Source organism: Phocoena sinus, chromosome 3 (assembly GCF_008692025.1).
Source record: "Phocoena sinus isolate mPhoSin1 chromosome 3, mPhoSin1.pri, whole genome shotgun sequence".
NCBI lineage: Eukaryota > Metazoa > Chordata > Mammalia > Artiodactyla > Phocoenidae > Phocoena > Phocoena sinus.
The window spans coordinates 137982926-137990600 of record NC_045765.1 but is presented as its reverse complement, the minus strand read 5'-3'; positions in this window follow the sequence as shown (position 1 = coordinate 137990600).

Genomic DNA, 7675 nt, shown 5'->3' with positions numbered 1-7675 from the left:
CAGATTACAAGAAGATGCGTGACTTGTGCTCAAGTGAACCAAGGAGCCAACATCTCACACCAAGATTTGAAGAGGTAACGGGGAAATGAGGTTGCCCGATTTTGGGAGATGGACTTTACAGAAATTAAACCGGGAAAATATGGATATAAATATTTACTTTACTGCCATAGACACTTTTTCTGGATGGGTGGAAGCCTGGCCGGTAAAACAAGAGACAGCCTCAATAGTAGTAAGGAAATTGTTGCAGGAAATTTTACCAAGGTTTGGACTGCTGCTTCAGGTAGGGACAGATAATGGACCAGCGTTTACAGCACAGGTCACACAGGGAGTTAGTAAGGCCCTGGGGATAAGATGGAAATTACACTGCGCTTATAGGCCCCAGAGCTCAGGACAGATAGCAAGAATGAATAGGACTTTGAAGGAGACATTGACAAAATTAATTACAGAGACTGGCCAAAATTGGGTAGATGTCCTCCCCCTGGCCCTCTTGAGGGTCCGATGCACCCCTTATATGAAGGGATTCTCCCCTTTTGAAATTATGTTTGTTGTTCCTCCTCCTCTTCTGCCTAGGATTAGGGAAGAGCCCCATCTGCTGGCAGAGAGGGAAAATTTAATCACTTCTCTTCTAGCTTTGCAACGGTTTCAAGACTTTATTAAACCTTTGTTAAAAGATGCTTTTACATAACCCCCTGCTGTACCCCATGCCTTACAGCCTGGAGACTTGGTCTGGGTGAAAAAAACATAACCCCCAGACGCTGAAGACCAAGTGGACAGGACCTCACCTCATTGTGCTGACCACCCCGACCGCAGTCAAGGTTGACGGCGTGCGGACTTGGATCCATTACAGCAGGATAAAGAAGGACCACACAGCGGGAGAGCCAGAAGGAGAACCTCCAACATGGAAAGCCCAGGCTCATCCGCAGGATCCACTGAAGCTGCGCATTATTCGCAAGTCTTGTTAATATGGGGACTATTGAAAATTTGCGGGGGGAGGACCAAATGGAGGAGGAATCATATTGTTAGCAGAAGGGTACCCTTATGTCTGGGAATTGAGAGATGGAATTGCGGGCCTCACTATAACTAAAAATGAAACCTCTTCAACTCGGCCCTGTTTGAGGTTCGATCTTTGTGATACTGTCGGGAACAGTCTTAGAGGTTATGGACACAAAGGCTACGGAAGATTTGGAAGTCAACCCCATGGCTGTGACAGTGCTGAGGTAACCAAAGCCCTTAGAAATACCCAATGGTACGCTTGCCCCAGGGAGGGAAGCCCAGAATGTGCCCTGGAGGAAGAATACTATTGTGGAGCATGGGGCTGTGAAACTTTGGCCCCCTGGGTAACTAATAAGGACCCGTTGATCACCTTATGGCGGGTTCAAAGTACCACCTGCAAAAACCCAAGGGAATGTAACCCTTTGGAGTTGTGTGTTAAGGAAGCAAGCTCTGAGGTATGGACAACGGGGCAAACTTGGGGAACAAGATTATATATATATGGTCCAGACCCTGGGGCTTTATTCACACTCCAACGAGTACAAAAGCCCCGAACACTAAATCCCATAGGACCAAACAGAAATCAATACCGACCTCAGGCACCCGTTTTCAATCCGGTCACAGCCCTGAGTTCCCCCAACGAGGAGGCTAAACTGCCTCCTCCTACCCAAAGTACCCTTCTGCAGGAATCACCTCAGGACACCCTCCTTAAACAAGTAGAAGAAGTACATGCCCTCATAAACAAAACTGATCCTTCACTGGCTGAGGACTGCTGGCTTTGTTACAAACCACAGCCTCCCTATTATGTGGGGCTAGCAATTCGGGCTTCAATAGGACAAAATGAAACTCGCATCCGCAACACAACGGATGCAAGAGGGTGCTCTTGGGAAGACCCCCATGTAACTTTGGGAGATGTAAAGGGAAATGGAACATGTGTAATTCGTGAAGGGTTTAACGTGACCCTACCGTGATATTTGTAATCATACTATAAGCATTCCCAGTGCGCCGGGTTTTGAATATATATTGCGCTCCCCCCGGGGAACTTGGTTTGCTTGTATGAAAGACATCACCCCTTGTGTAAGCTCTACTAAATTTAGTAGCATCCGTATTTTAGTTCATATTTTACCCCAGATTTATCTATTCCAAGGGACTGAAGGAAGAGCCCACCTGCTAGGGACCCGAAGATCTCATCGTGCGGTACCTATTCTGATTCCCCTGTTGGCAGGACTAGGTTTTGCCGGATCCACGGCTATAGGAACCGCGGGACTCATCACTAGCCACCAAACTTTGAGGAATTTAGAGGTTTTGATAGATGCTGACTTACGACATCTTACTGCATCTATTACAACCCTACAGGATCAGGTGGACTCCTTAGCCGAGATGGTATTACAAAATAGAAGGGGACTAGATTTACTGTTTTTAAAAGAGCGTGGGTTATGTGCAGCTGCTCTAGGAGAAACATGCTGCTTCTATGCTAATAAGTCGGGAGTAGTGCGAGACTCCCTTGCTCTTGTGAGGAAGAATATCGAAGAAAGAGAAAAGAATCGACAGGCCTCTGAACCTTGGTACCAAAGAATGTATACCTGGTCTCCCTGGATGACTACTCTTCTCTCAGCTTTATCAGGACCAGTAATCCTTTTACTCCTGGGACTTTTAGTTGGGCCCTGTATACTTAATGCTTTAGTTAAGTTTGTTAAGCAAAAAATTAGTGAAATAAAAATCTTAGCTTTAAGAAGGACATATGCTCATTTAGATACCGATGAAACAGAATCCAGGATTTGATTGATTTACAAGAAAAGGGGGGAATGTAGCGAGACACATTGTCCCAGAACTTATAGTTTAGATTTAATGCCTGGAATCAATGGTGGAATGCTTTGGTTTGAAACTGTTTGTACTAAAACTGCTTTTATTGCTAACCGCGTGACTTAGCCTCTGGGAAAACTGAGCTTTGCTTGCCAAGCATATTGTGAACAGGAAAGTTCTGAGTTCCAGGTGGCCGACCCGAGATGTTAAGATCAGCACGAACATCCTGTTTACCCTGGGGTATAAAACAGCACCTGTGTGAAGGCTCGGGGTCTCACCCTTCTTTTGGGAGAGGCCCCGATCGATCGGTTTGTGTTTCTGTGCTTAATAAACGCCTATTACTAATATACTTTTGGGGAGACGCAAGAGGGAAGACATATGGGAACATATGTATATGTATAACTGATTCACCTTGTTATAAAGCAGAAACTAACACACCATTGTAAAGCAATTATACCCCAATAAAGATGTTAAAAATAATAATAAATTTTTTTAAAAAAGATTGTACTAATATACTTTTGATCTACACTGGCTCTTGGTGTTCTTCCTTGGTGCTGGTTCCTCTCCGGGGGAGTTCGCAGGTGTGTGCGGAACCGCAACAGTGCCTCATGTCAGCCCCGCACGCGCCGTATACTCTAGTTGAATTCCCCTTTTCTTCAGCGAGGTAAGGCGCCTGGCGCCTTGGAAAGTCCCCAAGAAACTCTGAGAAACTAGCGGTCAGCGGCCGAGAAACTTCGGGGTTGGAGGAAGGAACGGTGCTGCAGCCTACTGGACACCCACTGGGTGCAAATTCGCGTTGTCAGGAAAACGGCGGCCGGTTTCGCTCCTAGCGAAAACGCCAACGGAGCGCCAGACGGGCGCGAATCACGGTGCCGCGACGCTGAACCGGTTGGCCACGAACGGAGCGGTGCTAGGACCGAGAAGACGACGGCACATAGGACCCAGGGCCCACGCGAGGGAGAAAAGTTCCCTTTGGCGCCTTGAGGGTGGCGGCCAAAGTGAAAGCGCCCGCTCGACGCTGCTGGCGAAAGTGCGGCTGAGAAAACGCGGACTGGGCAGCAGGAGCCGGGCCCCGCGCAGCAGCCGCGGCGCGCGGAACGGGGCGCTAGCGCGGCCGAGACCCAGCGGCGCTCCTCCGCTCCCGGGCGCAGGCGGCCCAGGGAGCTGCCGCTGAGCGCAGACACACTCAGGAACTCGGTAGAAAACTACATGTAAATTAAAATACTACAAATGCATAAGAAATCCTAAAATGAAGATACACGTGAAAACAAAACAACAGAGCAAAACACACCGAAAAAGAATTTTTACAAGCCAACCGTTCAGAGAAACTAGCCCTGCGAGAAACAAACAGCAAAACACCATTGAAAGGGGCAGTCCTAGGATTAGATGATCGCTGTCACTCTCGCTAAATCGGTGTTTGCCACGCTCCAAAGCGCATTCCCGGGCACACTCCGACTAGCATGAGTGAAATGTGCAGCATAGCTAATGCGGAACTCAATATTTGAAAATGGCTCAAAGCAATTGCGTTGCTGCCAGCCACCCGCTGCGAGGGATGGGGAAGGCCGCGGGGCTGCGACCCTGAGAAAGCTCCGGCTGCACTCTAGTGGAAACTACTTCTGAGAAAACGCCGGCCTAGTGCACTTGCCGGGACCGCGACCGACCAAACACTGACACAGAGCGCCTAAGGGTGCCGGGACACAGCAAGGGAGGCACAGCGCAGATAGCGGTGCTGTGGCCAAAGTCAAATGTGCGTTTTGGCGCTTTCGAGGGTGCTGCCACCTAGAAACTGCGGACACTGAGAACTGAGCCGTGCTCACACCGAGAAAGATGGGAGTTGCAGGTGATAAGATGAGGTGAATGAAGTGGGGTGAAATGAAATAAAATAGAAACCAGGTTTGAACCCCCCCCCAGCAAACAAAACCGAATAAGCCACGTAAACAAAACTAAATCGAGTTTATTTCAAAACATAAGGGTAATTTAACTCAAGCTATTTCTTGTAAATACCTTTGAAAATCATTTAAAAACAAAAACAAAAAACCCTTGTCTTCCTGTAACGGAAAAAGATAATCACTTTAACCAATCCCCTGCCCTCTGGAAACCTCCATTGTATTTAATAGCCAATCATTGTAAAGGTCAAACAACTTCCTCTTGTTTATTTTATAAGCTTCCCGGAGATGTCAAGCCTTTGAGCTTCATACGAGTTTTCAGTTTGAAATCTTCATTTTTGCGAAGTTTGTTTCTTCCTCAATATCCAGTAAAACTCTGAGTTTTCTTTTAACAATTATTGTCGTTAAAAGTAGGATGGAAAGACGACCCATTAAGAATCTAAAGGCTGGTGAGTAACTGATGCTGGAACCCATTGCGCTCACTGATTTGTGACTGATCTGGGAACCCAGCTCTACTCCCTTTGTGTTGTGCCCTCCAATTCTGTTGAGGGACCTTTGTGGAAGCTTCTTGGTAAGTCACCCTGCTCTGTTCAAAAGGGGGAAAACTCAGTGATTCCATGTTTTTTGAACCGCTGTTGAAAAACGGGCAGAGTTAAGTTGCCTTAGGGAATCTCGAGGCAAAGATGGGTTCTACTTGGTCCAAAACGGGAAATACAATCTTGAGCCTTTTGGGAAAATGGGTGAACTATCGGATGATTAAATTTAAACATAAAACTCTCTCTCTCTCTCCCTTCCTGCACCCCTTTCGGCCTCCTTCTTCCCTCCCTAATGTGCATCTGTATCACACATCAACCAGACCTCCTCAAAGACAGTAATGCCTGCTCCACAGCAAAGTTTTTTTTTTCTTTTCCTGACGCTAGCAATGCAACTTCTTAAAGATTATCATTCTTTCACAACTCTATAGGGGGTCATAGTGACATACTGCTTGCTTTGTATGTGTTTACCTGGACAATGTATTTTTGGTGAACTTTATGTGAAATGTCAGCATGTCATTTGGTTGTGGGATCCTTTGTCTCAAAAATGTATATGACTGTGCCTTCTACTAACAGGAGGAACAGTTCTCAGAGCTTCTCAGCTTCTGTCTCCTGCGTTATAATCCCCAGTTTGACTTGAATTAAAATTCTCTTTTGTTTCTTATCTTCATTGTTAATTGAATTTCTGTAAACATTTGCTTGGCATAGTTGGCAGGATATCAGAGACACCCACCAGTGGAAACCTGGAGCCTACCCCGAACCGGTGCTTGGTACCAGCCCCGGCCCTTTGAGCCCCACAGGCTTCTAAGTATCCCTCAGGTGCTTTGGTGAGTTCTCCTGATGTCCGGACGTCACTGCTTTAAATGACATCCTAAATTTTACTCAAGCTATTTTTCTTGGGACTTGGAGTCCCAGGGATGTACTGACATTTCCTAGGCAAGGACCTAGGGGGAATTTTAGAGTGAACTGGCTTGGCTGGCTTTTTAAGTTTTGGGCTTAAGTTGGAAATATTGTGTATATGTGGTGTATATGTATATATGGTGTATATGTTGTATATATGTTTGCTAGTGAAATGAGAGACTTAGCCTGCAGCTCAAAAGAAAAGGGACCCTTGCTCCTGCAGCCACAAGGCATTCTCAGGCAACTGGGAACCCAGCAGAAGTGTCTGAGGGTCAATCCTCATGACTAGCAGTGGTCCCACAGAGGATCCCACTACAACCATTAAGTAAATTCTGCTCATGGGGATGCACAATAATTATGGCTGATCACCCAGTGCTCCAAGCACTCACAGCAGTTTTAGACTGTCAGAGGGAGAAACCGAGACACACAGAAGAGTGGAACCGACTCCAGGGTAACTCCTTGGGGAGCTAGGTTCAGAAGCAGCACACATGGCATTCATCACACTGCCCTGAGAAATTTGTTCAGATCATATCTAAATTAGACTACCAAATTAGTAATGGGAAAACATGCTTCAAAGGCTCTACAGCTCCCTGATGGACAGCCAGGCACTGGAACTCCAGCTGGCTTCATGTACAATTGGAACGAAGCCAACACTTGTAAGCATTATCTTAACTCTTAAATGGCCAGGATAGAGCTCTTCTGACATTCCAAAACTGTTTTTTTCATAAGCAGAGAAAGCCAGCTTGATAAAACATGTTTCCAAAATTCTGACTCAGAGAATAAAAGTATTTCTAGGGGAAAGCTTGGATTTATAATACTTACCATGCCCTTGAAATTTAAACACAGCGCTCATCGCCTGAGACTACAGCTCTGGCTAAATTAGAACTTAAAACTGAGAGAATAAAAGGGAAAAGAAACCTTTTTAAACTCAAGCAGGAAAACTATGAGATCTCTGTGTCTTTCTGGATATTCATATGTCTGTGTGTATGTTATATATATAATATGTGTCTACCTTCGGATGGTGTTATCGAAATTAATTTGTTAAAGAGTTGACTTAAAAATAAGCACTTAAAAATCAAATATTTCTAAATATAACATAAACTAGCCCAAAAATTTTAAAGAATCACATGATCTAGGATTTTTAATGAATAAAAATAAGATTAAGTTGATGGTTTAATTGATATAGACATGTACTTAGAGTCATCAACAGTAAGTATAGTACTTTTAATGTACTATACAATATACTATACTAAACCTAGGTTTACTGAAAATCAGTAAGCTCATGTTATCTCTGTTATAAAATTGGTCAACAATAAAATTAACTTGGTATGATATTTTCATAAGTAATGAAATAGAGATAAATAAGATAAAAGTTTTTGGGTGAGCTCTTTAGAAATAATTATGTTTTATATCTGCCTAAAAACAGTTTCTCCAGGTATTTGGTAACTTGAAGCTTTAGAGTTCTGCTAAATTAAGTTAAAAGATGGAAATTCGGGCTTCCCTGGTGGCGCAGTGGTTGAGAGTCTGCCTGCCGACGCAGGGGACACGGGTTCGTGCCCCGGT